This window comes from Pyrgilauda ruficollis, unplaced genomic scaffold (genome assembly GCF_017590135.1).
Source record: "Pyrgilauda ruficollis isolate IOZ18807 unplaced genomic scaffold, ASM1759013v1 scaffold50, whole genome shotgun sequence".
In the NCBI taxonomy this organism is placed as follows: Eukaryota; Metazoa; Chordata; class Aves; order Passeriformes; family Passeridae; genus Pyrgilauda; species Pyrgilauda ruficollis.
This window is the reverse complement of record NW_024526600.1, coordinates 7,118,300-7,134,037: the sequence shown is the minus strand read 5'-3', so window position 1 is coordinate 7,134,037 and position 15,738 is coordinate 7,118,300. Positions and strand designations below refer to the sequence as shown.

At 39.3% G+C, this 15,738-nt stretch overlaps 1 protein-coding gene across 11 annotated transcripts in view; it reads right to left on the bottom strand.

Annotated features, from left to right (window-relative positions):
• POU2F1 (POU class 2 homeobox 1) overlaps nucleotides 1–15,738 on the bottom strand; it is a 113,263-nt gene that overhangs the window by 83,054 nt on the left and 14,471 nt on the right. The gene's annotated exons all lie outside the window — the stretch shown is intronic.

Genomic DNA, 15,738 nt, shown 5'->3' with positions numbered 1-15,738 from the left:
AACATGAAGCCTTTGAATCCAGTGGCTCCCAGACTTGTCCCAGCTCCCCACAAAAGCATCCCAGTGCTCTTGGAGGGTAGGTAACACAAACCAGTCACTGCTGTGGCTAAACTGTGGCTGCAGCAGCTGTGCCTCCTCTCCCTTGGCTCAACTTCCAGCCACGAGCACCCTGGCACAGCCTGGTTCTGCATCTGCTTGACCTGTGAACAGAACCATGCCCGCAGACAGAGGGGAAGGCAGGGTCTGGCACAGATTTGTGAGGCTGGGGAAGATGAGTGCAGGTACAGCTCCACGGAGCAAGGGGACATAGGTTAAACGACAACAGGAGAGGCTACATGACAAATGGGGCATGGCAAGAGGGAGGGGGAAGGTAGAACAAAGGTTCATCTTCCATACTCAGGCAGCTGTAGCCACTGCCATTAATCACAGCACCCACATCCACCACGAGCAGATGCACCACTGCTACCTATGGGGTGTTCTACCAGAACACCTGAAGGTGCAGATGCCACTTTAGACGACCCATCCTTGCATAAAATATGGGTAAGAATATGCCAATTACATACTGAAAGTTCAGTAAGTGCCAGCATCACCTCCCCCGCCCCACACACACAGCAGGAAGCTAAGTAGGCCAATTACAAGAGGATGGGGAAGCAAATTTAATTCCTTTGCAGAGATGTGTATGTAAAACCTCACAGAGTGAGGAAATATTCAACTGATTACAACCAATAATTTATTTAAAATTTATTATGCAACATGGGGGGAAAAAAAAAGAAGCTTAAAAATAAACTTGCCATGAAAAGTCAGATTTCAAGGTGGATTTTCCTTGCCTTGTAATCTACAAAATAGACTGATAAGAGTCATTGTTATTTCTTTAAGTAGCCTTGTTGACATTTTCTCTGGAATTACTATGTTCATAACAGCAGATGCTCATAAAAGCATACACTCCAGGAGATGAGGTGGTAGCAGTAAGAAGCAGTGCCAAAAATAAAAGCAGTTACATGTTCTGTTAATCATTACATATTAAACTGTGTTACACAACCTAATGAAACTACTTCATGTCACCAAAAATGCAGAACCAGAAGATGAAAACAAGTACAAATAACAAAATAAATATCTCTAAATGCAATTTATTTGGGAAGAACATCATTTCAAATTCCAATAAATACTTGTATATTTTACGATTTCCAGACAACTTCAGCATGAATTATGCTCTCACATCAATTATTCTCACCTTTCAGGATTCTGCCATAAAAATTAACTCACCTAAAGATGTCTTTGAAACCATTAGCAAATTTTGTCATTCAAGTACTAAAAAGTTCCATTGCAATTTTAGGTTTAAGATAGCATTTTAAACTGGTTCCAGTTTTTTATATGCATGCATACATTTCAGTGCTATTTTAAAATTTCTCTTCAGTAGGAAGGGCCTGACTGATTTATTTTTAAAAGGCATACACTGCACAGTTCACATTTTGAAATCTCACACAGTCTGAACCTTAGCAGGTACTTTTCACTAGAGCTCTGAAACAGAGAGCTGTCCAAACCAAAGAAGAATAAATAATCAAGAAGGCTTAAGAGAAGTTTCCTGTCACTTTAAATTCTTGTGACATGAATTTTCTCATAATTCTGACTTGGCCCTTATTTCCTTGTTTGTTTCCTTGTGTGAAACACACAGGAAGAAATTATGAACTTCCCTGGGAAACACAAGCGTAGCTGGGGCAAAGAGGCAACATGTTGAAAAGAAAACATCTGTATTTCCTTCCCATTCTCTTCCACCTGAAATAAATTCTTTGGCTGCAGTTTGTCTTCTTTTCTGGAAGCATTTACACAGTATCTAATGCTATCCACCACCATGACTACCCCTGGGGCTTTTATGAGGGTGGGAACAATCAGTATAAGAATTACTAGGGACATCAAAGAGACAAAACATTTATTGAAGGGGGAAGAGGAAGAGAGAGTGTGAGGTAACGAGGGTCCTACTGTATTTACCTTATGTGCCAAGCATGTGGACAGCAATAAAAACCATGTAGGGAGCAATTTTGGTCAGAGAAAGAACACGGCAGCCTAATGGGAGGCCTTTGTTCTTCAAAAGGGTCTCCTTTTCCCCTTTTGTGCTTCACTTAATTCATGGCATCTGAGCTGCTCTTGAACTTGACAGACAGAGAGGAGGAGGGGGGAGAGATGGAGAAAGGGGGAGACAGAGACACAAAGAAAGAAAAAAGAAAAAAGGACTTCAAAGAGTTTTCTTTTGAAAATTCAGTTGTGCTGTATGCATTGCTGAAGGTTTTAGATTCAAAAAAAAAAAAGGGCAAAAAACATTTCATATAATTTCATCGTGGGGATAAATTGTCCAACGCTCTTAATAAGAAGGCTAGAAGAAAGGAATGAGAACAAAAATTTTAAAAAATAAATCTATCCGAGCTAAGGAATATAAATAAAATAGAATTACTCCCACGGGTGCTTTTTATTTATTTTCATGTTAAATCTTATTCTCAATGGATCCCAATACATTTATCAAAATCTTATCAAAAACATCTGGTTGCCAGCAGTCACCTGAAAGGCACGCGTTGTGCACGGAGCCCATCAGAATTCCCGGCACAGCGATCGCTGCCCGGCCGGGCCGGGAGAGCGGCGCCGGGGCCAGCGCCATCTGCGGGGCTGCGCCCGAGCCGAGCCCGCGGCCCCGGGGCGGCTCCGCACGCCGGCAGCACACGCTTCTCCTTCTTCACCGGGAGCGAGCCCTGAGCAGCTGGGAAGCTGAAGACAAAACATTCGGCTCTATCTGAGGCTCCCAAGTTGCGTCCCTCCTCTCGGAATCGCTCCCAGAGCTCGCCCACAGCGGCTGATATGAGCTCCGTGTAATATATTCGGCTTTTCGCCCCCTTTAAATATCCATGCCATAGGCAATATTTATATGAAATAATTCATAACTGCAGACTGCGCTTCTCTCAAGCATTTTTTTGTCCTCCAGACCACTTCCTCCCCTTCATACTGTGCACCAACTACTTACACATAATTTATATATTCCTTTGTGGGTTTTTAGCCATGATGTATATGCTGAAAATGTTTGCCAATAGTATTTGTAATAAAGCAGGAGATTGGAAAATGTACAGATTTGTGTCGATACCATGATAAATTATTAATAATTAATAGTTTTAACTTAATTCAATAATAGATTTTTAATGCATAATGATCTTAAGTTGTCCCTTATCAACAATTAACCCATCTCCATCCTGATTTACATCTTCTGACAACCATAAGCATCTACCTAGAGCACACTATTTCCAGAGTGCAGAAAGGAACATTAAATAATCTAACTTTGCTACTTGATAATGCTCTCTTGACTATTCTGATGACAGATCTTTTCTTCATTTAACAAAAACAGTACCTAAAATCAAAAGTTTTAAATTAATTCTGTAACTTAATTTCTCTTTCTTTTCCAAACAGGGATATAAAGTACACACAGTTTAAGGGTATGAATCTTCATTAGCCTGCACGAGGTTAATTTCCTTTAAAAGTCCAATGCACAGTTAGACTGTGAAAATTCTACCAAAAAATGCAAGGTCAGAAATTGACAGACAAATACATCTCCAGCAGATTGCCACTGACACAGCAGATTTCAGTTGTTGTGTTTTTAAGGAAGGTTTCTGTCTCACGTTGGCAGCATATTTATATTCTGTTACACCACCTGTAAGGTAGCCTGGGAAACACTGTGAAATACAATTGGCAAAACCCTTCCTCTTTCAAGGGCTTGTTTAGCATGATTAAGAACTGTGTTTCTGAAGTAATTATGCGGGTTTTGTTTGGGTTTTTAGTAATAATAAATTGGGGGAATTCCACTAGAAAGGACTACAGAACCTGCACCTATTATGTCAGTTTTACAAAACAGACTGAATGTATTTCACGTTATAGATACTGAACAGAAGCAAAAAAAGATGGAAGTAGAAAACTTACAGAGCAATTAAAATGACTAAAAAAAACCCTCCATCTGTTTTGTGTACAGAAGTGTCTTTGAGATTAATTAAACTTATAAAGCACTTTGAATACTGACAGTGTTACAGCCGTATGAAGCAGACAGCACTGGAGTATTTCTGAGGTACTAATTGTAGAAACATAAAATACTTGAGACAACCACTAACATAACTTTGCATAAAATAGTTGCATTTGAAGATTCTACTGTCGTCTCTTGGAATACCTACCTGAAAAGAAATGAAGACACAAGTCCCTGATGATACTGGACAGCACCTAAGCTCCTACAGCTGGTGAAGCAAACACATGAATAACTACAGAGGCTTACTGCAGCTAAGGAGAATTCTCATATATTTTTTTTTAAACCCCACAGAAACATGTTAAAATTACTTTTATTTTGCCAAAATCCAGAGCTTTGACCACCTCAACATCTCATTCTGAGAACGCTGGCTCGAATGCTAGATTTTCATATATTACATTTGACCACAGCTTATCTTTGGGACATTTTTAAAGACAGATTTATTGGTGTTAACTCTTCCATGCCTGTAACACGAGTCCATTTCACTGTCTTCTCTTAGCATTCCTAAGATCCCCCTCCTGCCCCAGCTCAGTTTCATGGAACTTACAGAAAAAGTACGTCTGCCTTTTTGACAAATTGCTCCAAAACAACTAAAATTAGAAAGTTAATCAGGGAACTGGAAACACACAACACTGCTAATTTTCTAAACTAGAAAATTAATTGTTTCCTGTAAAAAGAAATTTGATTTGTACAAAACTTTTCCTCCGGCTGAAATCTAATAGTTCCAAGAACTGTCTTCTGATAATTCTCAACCAAAAGACTGAAAAACAAGATTTAGGCTGCAGAAGATTTCAAGTACATGGAAAGAAAATACCAAATACTTGGCAAGCAACACTTATCATGATGGTACTGAGTGACATAAGAGTCACCACTCCTTCAGTAGACAAGTCTTGAATAATTTTTTCACGTGTACACAGGAGAACAACATGTTAAGCACAGCTTCTTAAGAAAAGGCTTCCAGAGTGCAGCTATCCCTTAATATTTGGTGTAACAAGCAGATTATAGGCATATACCACACTTGAGCCAGTCATCAAGAAACAGTTCAGAAAGCAACCCAAATAAAATATACTGCATTAATCCAGCATACAGATCACAAAAGAGAAGTCATTCATCCTCACACTGACTGGAGGCAGCAGTTGTATTATTTTAAAGTTAAAAAGAAATCTCATCTGTTTGTTTTGTTATTGTAGCTCCCAGGCATAAGCTCACTTAGCTTTCAGACAGGGAATATGTATATTGCATAAACAGCTTTCATACAGTCCTCCTTCTCCTGTGATGCACACAGTAATCACCTGTCTACTTAGAGGCTTTCTATTCTAGAAGTCACTATGTAGATTATATATTCTATCCCAGACTACTTACTTCCCTTAATTGTGCATATCCACTGGGAATACTTCAGAGAATCTCTCCAAAAATGTTGCCATGCTACCAAAACCAGGTAATTGCTCTCACTTTTTTATTTTACTTTAAGACACATCAGATTTCAGGGCTATACTAGACCCACAGCAAGAAGCAAAAATAAACTGATTAATAACAATAACAATCATCATCCCTCCACATTCTCATCCTCTTTTTATTTTCTGGCATTCCTCCCCAGTCAAACCACATCCTCATTTCCTATAGGTGTCTGTAGAAAAAGCATGACTACAAAATCAAACCAGAACTCAAAGCAATCAGGCAAAAGCATTTCTTTGTTGCAAAGAGACTTTACTTGTATCAGATTGCTTCTTTAAAGAGAACCTCATGCAGGCCAGAAACAGCACCATTCTAAACTGAAGCACAAATGGGTTATTACACAGAGTTCCTGACTTTCCATCCTCCCTTGGTCTCTGCACACTTGACCTCAGCACTGCACTTGCCTCCCAGTGGCAGCAGGAATTTGCCTAGCAGAAGCCTGGCGATGGGTGTGTGGCAATACAAATAACAGGAATGCTGGAAGGGTATGGAAACATGAGATCCTTTCTGTGCAGCAGCAATCCACTCTCCTGTCAGTATTACAAAAGAACACACTGCACAGAGCTGGGCATCACACTGGTGCTTGCCCAGTTCCCCAAAACAGGTAAGCCAGGGTGTGAGTTGGCTGCACTAAAGTGAAGGGCCAAGATTATCCCAAAGAGCAAATGCTCCCACTGCTTCCCTCGTCCGGCAGTTACTATGTGGCACCATGAGAATTGGTTCCCCCACCTGATACAGTGAAAAATCAACGCTGAAATGAGGGACAGATTTTCACTTAATTAACAAATTAAACAGCTATAGCTCTATTTTCAATTACAAAATGAAGCATTCAGGGTGGGAAGGTATAAAAACTAAGAGTCAAAGAGGAAAGGGGATCAGCTTCATTGAGGGCCAGATATCAGATAAACTAACATGAAACTGCACTAGAGTTTTATTCAGAATTTAAATCCAACGTGATCACAGGAGCATAGCAAGTAAAAAAGAGTATCAAGAGGAAAAAAAGGCAACATTGTCATCAAATTCCAAAATAGAAACCCCTCCATTTGGTTGGTGCAAGACCCTTTAACATAACAAATTCTGTCCCTGACACTGTGAGTTAGCAAGTCCTGAATGATCATAAGGTTCTGCAGCAATATTAAACCAGTTTAGTTATTTTAGTTCAAAAGTCAACATAAAGCCAGTATGGTGGAGCAAGTGCTCAAAAGCTATTCCCACTGTTGCAAGAATGTTTCTTAAAGAAGGAAACACTGTCCAGGCAGCTTAGCTTTTCTTGTCTGTCTCTTACCCTGAGACAGACTTGTTCCTGACACCAAGGAAGTAGGAAAACACTGTGGAATTGCTGCATGATTTTTCCCTAAGCCAAGACTGCCACACATCCTCAGATTTGTGAGAGCTGTAAGCATGTCCTTTTATTTGGCCTCAGCATCCTTCTCTCAACAGCAGCTGTGGCTGCTGGGAAAAGAGAAGCTATTGTTTGAATGATGGAGATGGACACACTCCTGCCTACACATACACAGCAATGGATAGAGCTTGTCTCCCAAATAAGTAAGGTTTGGTCCATACAGAGTACAACTTGTGAAGTCGTCTCATGCTCTGAGAACGAGTTTGTGCAAGTGATAAATAACACAGAGAACAGACATTTTCAGTCCCCCTGAGGTTGCTAGATAGATCTTAAAGACCAAGTAGAAAAAAAAAAACATAAAAGAAGGCAAAAGTATGCACACAGGATGATAAACATAGCTGGAACCAGTGGGTAAACAGATAATGAGGAATATAGTGGCGGTTTCGGCAAGTTTTGTAACAAGAAGCAACAGCACACGCCCAAAGAAGTTCAAGGAAAGGTCACCTTTAATATTGAAGAACTCAGTGAGTACAATCACCACAGACCCTTTTAGACAATCCTCCAGGACCATAAAAGGACTTCCCATGGAGGCAGATGCATGGAAATTAGTGCTAGGAGAAAACAATGTTTATGTATTAGTGAGGAAATACGTTGTGATGAGTGTTTGATCAGGATGGAATAAATACCCTGTTGGAAATCCTCATCATACACATCTGATTAGAGGAGATATCCTCTGGATGTGACCATAATAAAGAATGCCTGCTTTCTAATATTTCAGATTGTGTTAGTTTATTTCCTGGCCGATTTTGGTATCGCAAGCTTCCCAAATCTGGTTTACCTGGTAAAACCAAGTAACCACATCGTTATCACAGTCAAATGAAGCTTATAAAAGCAGTAGCTCTGAGACCTATGGCTTCAGTGTAATTCAAAGGCTTCAGCTAAGTTAAATGGTGCTCTAACAACTCTGTGCTGATTTACTACGTCTTGACAACACCACAGTCTATGTTTTGCACCAAAAGAACATTATCTCCCTTGTATCTTGACTAAAATTACTCTGCCAGAAGAGTTCTTCCTCTTGCCTTGGCACAACACAACTTCCATGGTAACTAAAACCACCCATCATGCTTCTTTTGGAGAAGCTGGGAGACTCATAAAGGAAACCAGAGTAGAGGAAAAAACTTCCCTCAAGACAAGGCTTTGTGCACCACACACTCAGGAGTCTTGAGCAAAGATTGGCTCATTTCCTCTCAATTTATTCAACCTTCGTTTACCATACTGAAATGCCAACAGCAAATACTTGACATCGCCTTCATTTTAACAGCAGCTGGTTAAGATATCACAGGTACTGCTTCACCACAGCAGTAGCTCATGCCATGCCAGTGAGGAAGAGCATTCCTTAAGTCCTTCTTACAATTACCTTCTTCAGTGCACTGTTGGTGACTCCTCACTCAGCTGTCCCCATGTATTAGTAACTGACTTGGGTTAATAATGAAGGCTGCTTTTAGAAGAGCATTCACTACTAATTCAATCAGAAAGGCTGCTACAATTGCTTTTCTATCTGTATGGCTTTTCCTTTTCAGAATCTGATGTAACAGAGCCAAAGCTTCCTTGGAAACCATACTTTTCTATTCTTACAAATTCTTATTTTTGAAAATGCAAATAAAAATTTTTGATCAGTGCTAGATTACTACATCTATGATTTTTTTAAGTAAGCGAGCTCCAAAACATCCAAGAGACTTATCCCAAAACTAACCAAATAACACAATGCAGATATTTGACAGCAATCAGAAGACTAAAAGCTGAACAGACAGTGCAAAATAATCCAACTGCTGCAAAGGGTTGTAGCTTGAATAACACTCTGTGAAAACAACAAACTGAATATCGAATAACATAAAGCAGACAGGATTTCAAAGAAAAAGAACCTGAATCTGAAAATTGCAATCATGCCACTTCCCATTTCTTGGGCAGGAAAAGTAAAAAACATCTTGTCTGTGGCACCCTATCTAGTCTGAAGTATCTTTTATCAGTGGAATAACATTAGGGATTATTTACTCCAGCAATACTTAAATGAAAGTGGGAAGAAGGGAATGCATCTTTTACCCAAGTGTCACAAAATACATCCCAAATGTTAAAATCTCAGGCACCCAACAAGGAAAGTTATTTAGGATTTTGGTTTGGGGGTGCTTTTTACTTGGTTTCTACTTGTTTGGCTTTTTTTGTTGTTTGTTTGGGTCTTTTTAACTTGAAAGAAACAGAAGCAAATCAAAAACACTGTAACTTGAGAAACTGAGGAACATGTAAGCAAGGAAACTTGCTTAAGACACCATTTGGAGGCAGTATAAACCAGTAAAAATCTCTGAAGTCCCAGTCTCAGTTGTCTGAATTCACCCACAGTAGCATATTGAAAAGCAGCATCCTAATATTTGACTTGGCAATCAACCCCTACTTTAAGGATTGTATTTCATTTTGTTTTGCTGTGTTATGGAACCTAGTACCTCCAAGTTTCTCCATCAAGACACAAGTTCATTGCCAAAACAATACTGCAAACCCTTTATTTTACTACATATTCTGTATCTGATTTCTTTGCTCCTCAGTTAACAGCATTATTTCCTAGGTAGCCCCGTTTTCAATCTCACAACATCCAAAACCTTAAATAGGAAGTACATTATGGATATGAAATATCTTGAGCTGAATATGTTAAAAGTAAATGCACACGACCTTAATGTAGGGAAGAAACAGCAACACCTCAGGGCAGAATTACGTTCAAGGGAAACTGGGAAGATCTGTTAATACTTATGAAACAACACCCCTCAAGGAATTGCAGTTGAGACAAAAGAATCCCTAACCAACAATAAAATTAAAATTTGGTGATGGTGCCAAGAGTTGCAATGATCCTGCAATAGGCAGTGCCTCTCACTGCTGGCTCCAAGATCAAAGCTGAGACCTGGAAGTCTCTGACTTGAAATGCAGAAAGACAATGCTGAGACCTTTGGTTTATTATGTCCCTTTTAAAAGCTAAACTTTACAACATATTTCCACAAGCACACCAAATATCTTGTTTGAAGAAGGTAACATCCAGCCAATTTTCCTGGCTAGAACTGCTGTACACGCAACAAAGGAATTTCTAAATATCCCTCTTCATCCCTCTACCAGCTCTTACTCTTTCATCCTTACAGATCTTCAAGTTTTACCAGAATCCTGATGAATGGACATGCTGTGCCCCAAGATCTACATGCAAAAATGAGTTCTTAACTATGACTGAATTATAATAGCATGAATTATATGACTGAATTATAATAGCATTCCTAGACCCTCTGTTACTGGCACGATGTCATTAAATTAATTAGAGCTACTATAGCTAGAAATACTTTCTCCTCTTACATGAAGATCAAGTGTGTACTCCACATTTCTGCAGGATTAGACATATTCATAGCATGGTGCTGAAGGAAGCCAAAGCTAATGCTAGATTTTATGATGACAAGATCCTTATTCTAAAATGAAACAAAGTAATTGAAACTCTTGCTTCTTTATAAAAGGACCAGTCTTCACCCTGCCATATCATTTCCCCTCAGTTTTTAAACAGCACAATTAGTAAGATATCTGTTGTTTAAGAGCAAGCAGTCTTTCCATGAAACAGCTAAAACTCCACCAAATGAGAGAGAAGTTCAGGAAGAGTCCTCATTTCTTCTCTGAATGTGAAGAACATGGATTATGGTAGCCTTGAGACAGAATAGCAGGCACCAAGAGCTGGCTTCTCAGGAAGAAAGCCTGGAAGTGTCATATGATTCCTGAGTATTTGTCCATTCACTTTTACCTTGAATTAAAGCCCAGCCTACTGATAAGACTACCCTAACAAGCAGAGCACATTCTTGCAGCATTAGCTTCTCATTCAAGACTTCAAGAAGAGGGTGCCTTCAAATTGCTGCTCAATTGAAAAGTGATCCAACTGCCATCCTCTGAAAACCCAGGGAAGGCACTTCAAAGCAACAGTTTTAAATATCAGAACATGCCATTTTGCAGCAAAGGCCTATGAAAATCTGTTTCTACTACAAATGCAAGTTCTGGCACTCAACTGCAGCTTTGCACTATGCACAGTTTACAGACACAACTTGTAATGCGTTTACAGACTCTCTAGTCCTACAGAGACTTTCTAAGGGCAAAAAAAACTTCCTTCCTAGAACACTATAAATACAAAATAGGCTTTTATTACTGTAAACTTGGACTATCTTTTGAAATCAAAGAGTCATAGGAGTTTGTATGCCAAACATTTGTTTCTACTCACTGGAAGCATCAATGCTACAAAGCAGCCTGAATAACACTTTTCCTCCTACCCTTGAGTCCATAACAGTACCAAATATCCTCATCTGACCAACCTGTGTCTGCAGAACTCCTGCATGTGTCTAGAAATCACACCCGATTGTTATGCACCTTCCTGTCCCAATTCCCACTCAATTCTTACTCAGTTATAGGTAAAATACTCATCAGTGCTGCTGCTCAAAGTCATCAAAACCACTGGCTGTAGGAAGAAGAAACTAGTTAAATGAAAGACATCATCTGCCTCAACCACTCAACTGCACAAAAATCAAGAGCTGCCTAGCAGAAACGTTATATTCCAGTGTTGGCCAAGTGGACCCCAGTAAAGCCTAGGATGTCATTCCAAACAGGATACAAATATCCTGCATCAAGGGGCAAAAAGCTCTAATGACCACTGAGCAAGGTCAGAAGCCAGAAACAGGTAGCACAGTATTTCACCTATGATCTGGCAAGCCTGAATGGTGAAGGACTTCCCCCATTTCTGTCTTGAGGGTTTGGGGATAGGAAAAAACCATTTATTGACTCTCCTTGTAAAAACATCTTCACAGAAAAAAAAAAAAAGAAAAAAAAAAAAGGAGTCCACCCCCAAATATTCAAAATATTATTTAAATGTGGTTAATCCCATCTCCATTGTCAAGAGAAAACAGAAACTGGAGCCTAGAAATATGTGTCTCGCTCAAGTTTCTTATTTACAAGATGGGGTGGAGCGCCCTTGTGCAGACACTACTCTGTCCTAAGCACCCTGAAACCGCTTGGAATGGCTTTATTTTTGCTTTCAATTTACTTGGGCTTCAGAAAAAAAAACACCCTGAAATAAAAGAAAGAATTTCTCTAAAAAGGTCATTAAAATTAATTGACCAAAAATAACGTGAGACATGATGGGGAAAAAAAGAGGAGAACTGAACAGAATCAGAGATTGTGTCAACTGAACTAAGTCTGCGTCACAGAGGACAAACCTCAGAGGAAAGACATCAGAAGAGGAATTACATTTCTAGGATAAAGATGAGGGGTGAACATGAGAGAAAAATGAGAGGAAAACTGTGTAAGGTTGCACTTATATGAGCCAAAAAAAAACCCAACCTCTATTCTTTCCCTTCTGAAAGGCCATAAAGAATAATACTCCAGCTGTTAATTTTAAGATGGCTTTGCTTTCTTTTTTCTTTTTGGACCTTGAAAAGTGATTTCAAACCAGCTCTTACTGTTTCCTCCCCTCATTAGAAAATTCTGATCACACAACTAAAAGCACTGCCACCTGGATGAACTGAACTGTTTGCCAGTGTTACAGCAGGAAAAAAAGAGGAGGAGAATTCATCAATTGCACTACTGAATATGAGTTCATTTATACAGAAAAAATGCGCATCTTATTGAATGAAAGCAATATGAAAGTAAAACGCCTCTGCAGTGGCACATCACACCAGTATTTAAACAGCTGAGTGTTCAGGATAGCTTTTATAAATCTAAAAGGGAAATAAATCCAATGCAGCTTCTCAAGCAAAGGTTCTGGAACAGGAAATATCAAACATCCATGTTCTTCCTAAGAAGTCTGTATGTCTTCTTCCCATTGTAGACACTGCCCAAATTAAAATACAAACCCACCAACAGAGCACAACCAGTTGAGTTGTATAGTCTCTAGATTTTAATTTAATTCTGGGTCAAAGAACAAAACTATTATAATGTATGTGTGTTTAGTAAAACATGATGGTAAATTCCTTCAGCTTGGAAGAGGTATGTCCCACATATGCTTTACATGTTCTCAAAACTGAAATCATCCCTAGAAATCCCACATGGAGCCTTGTGATCCCCTCAGAGCCCAAAGAATGCTGCCCTCTATGTGGTAAGAGCTGTGGACAACTGCTTCTATCAAGATAACATCTCAATGAAATTCTTCTCCAGCCTGACTAGATACCAACCTTATTTATCATTAACTTTGTTTATTATCCTTATCCTATAATTAATTGTGCCTAGAATTAATGCTAGTGCTCACAAACACTATATGAAAGGCTGTGTTTATTGTAAACATCTTTTTTTTCCCCTACCGAATTAATGCTATCTGAGAAGCAGAAGCCAATGCAAACTCCACAAATCTCGGGAGCCAGATAAAATGCCAATCTCTGCTTAAAATCTTGAGGTTGCATGACTTGAGCACTGCTCTTACTCCAATCGCTCTTTTTTAATTGCAGGTACTAATAGATAACTGAATAACAAAAGAAAAAGTTCACTGATCCTAAGACTTCTCCTTCACAGTTTGCGACTTTTCTCTCATTTACTCCAACAACACTTGGCATTTACAACCAGGCAAGCATCTCTATTTGCTACACCACAGATGCAGACATGAAGCTCACCCACATGATGCATTATTTATAAAGAATATGCAGAGTATTCTTTTCCTACAGAGCTGTTCTCTTCCTCTTATATCTTCCTCCAAACCATTTCCAAAGGCTTATTTCTCTGCCTTTGTATTTCCTCTCCCTTTCCCCCACATCTTTACCACTGCAGAAAAGTAAGAAGGTGTGTATTTGGTAAGCAAGGAGAGAATCTTAAGCGAGACATTAAAAAGAAAAGTGTCTAAACAATATCACCTTTCCTGAGTCCCCAGTAATGAAAATTATCTGGAGGAACCAAAACTAGAAACCAGACCAGAACCAGGCTAATCTTTGAAAGTTCATGAATACTTATTATGCAGGTGATCTGGATACACAAGGAGCACTGTTTCATGCCTATTTGGAACTAAAGATCAACTTGAGCATCTGAATCATCAGCTACATTGATAGCAAGAGGGAGCTTCAGCAGGCAAGACTCAGTAGGTTCAAATTAGATACACACATTGATGGAGCTCTCTAAAAAAACAAGATACACAACTAACTTGTCCCTTTTTTTCTTACATAAACAGTCCACTTTATGAAACTTTTTCTTGTTAACTATGTATATATTTTACATCTAAAATGTAATTCGTGTGTTAAAAGTTATCTCCCAACATTTACATTTGTTTTAAAGAGACATTCAGGACTCAAAACGTGTTCATCCTGACACCATTTACATTTGAATTGATGTCTCTAATTTAATGATTACTGTTGAGACATAATTAATTTTATTATTGATCCATCTAACACCAATATAGCAAGCAAGAAGAAACAATAGTTGAGGTCACTGTGAAGAAACCCTCATGTAGCACAGATACTGGCAGTTAATAGAGCACTGAAAAGTTTTGTGCTTAAGTACAACCAGGGTATCACATCTGATGATTAAACTCAAAGAATGTCAGGGAACGCTCTGGCAATAATACATAAAATGAGGAAGCGTCAGTCAATTTTTTTGCTTTCACAACAAGAGGGAAAAAAAAGGGCATTTTTATTGTCATAGCACTTCCAGCAAGTTGATTTTAAAAAGGAGATTTCATGCCAAAGTCGGCTGTTTAATCAGATAAAGAAGGCTTTCCTATTTCCCATTGTATAGATCAAGTTGGCTACAGGAGCCACACAGAGCTTTGAGTAGCACATTTTTCCATGAGGGCTGTATCGTTTGATCATAGCAAAGCACGGGGACTGCTGGGTAATCTGAATCAGAGCTGCAGCAAAAGGGAACCAGGCAGCCTGCTGAGGCCAAGATAACCATGTCTCAACCCCATCCCACTGCACTCCCAGTCACAGACCTGGCTGTGGGGGGAAGCACCCATCTCCATTTACAAATTTGTCATGGAGGTTTCCACGTCACTCCCAATTAACATGAATTTTTAATTCAAAGCTCACCTATAATGATTTTAACAAATGCTTGCAAAGACCAGCCCCCTGTACTGATGAAGATTATCCCAAATGCTTTCAAAACAATAAATTTCAAACCAGCTTTGAAGGTGATATGTAGAATGTTCTACATAAGTCTTTGAAAGAGATGCAGCAATTTATGAACTCAATAAAAACCCATACTCTAAAGAGGACAGAGTTTTCGTTAGAAGACAGGACACATCTACCTGTGATGCTGTTCACAGCCTTCCCCAGGAGACTGCAAGCAGCAAAGAATTGGTGGGTTAGGTCACCTGATATCCAGAAAGATGACAGATGAATCCATGGACAGCTGAATAGGTCACAAGGGACCCCTGAGCAGGAGAAAGTTTAGAAGCTCAGCTTTTCACCAGGTACTGCCCCTGCAAGACCTTTCTGGCACTTCCAGCCCCCTAACTTATTTACAGCAGCAAGCAGCCCTTCAAGTCTGCACCTTCTTCAGCTGATTAATCTTTCACACTCCAACTCTGAACTGAATTTGGCTATTGGCTATGAAGAAGATGATCCATCCAAGCATTTTAACGCTTTTCACTGAAACCCTCTTGAAACCGAGGAAAGCTTTCCTCCTCACTGACCTGGAGGAAAGGTCGTCAAAGCTGCAACCAAAAAAGTGCCGAACTAAAAATGTTAGAGACTGATTAAACACAAACGCAAGTCACTATCTGTCACTGTATCCTGAAATGCAAGACAAATACTTTCCCATACTTTCAGAAACATTGCCATTTTTCCATGCACTAGCAGTACTGGTAATAACTGAAAAGGTCGGTTTCAGCATCCCTGTATAAACAGAACATGTAAAAGCCTGT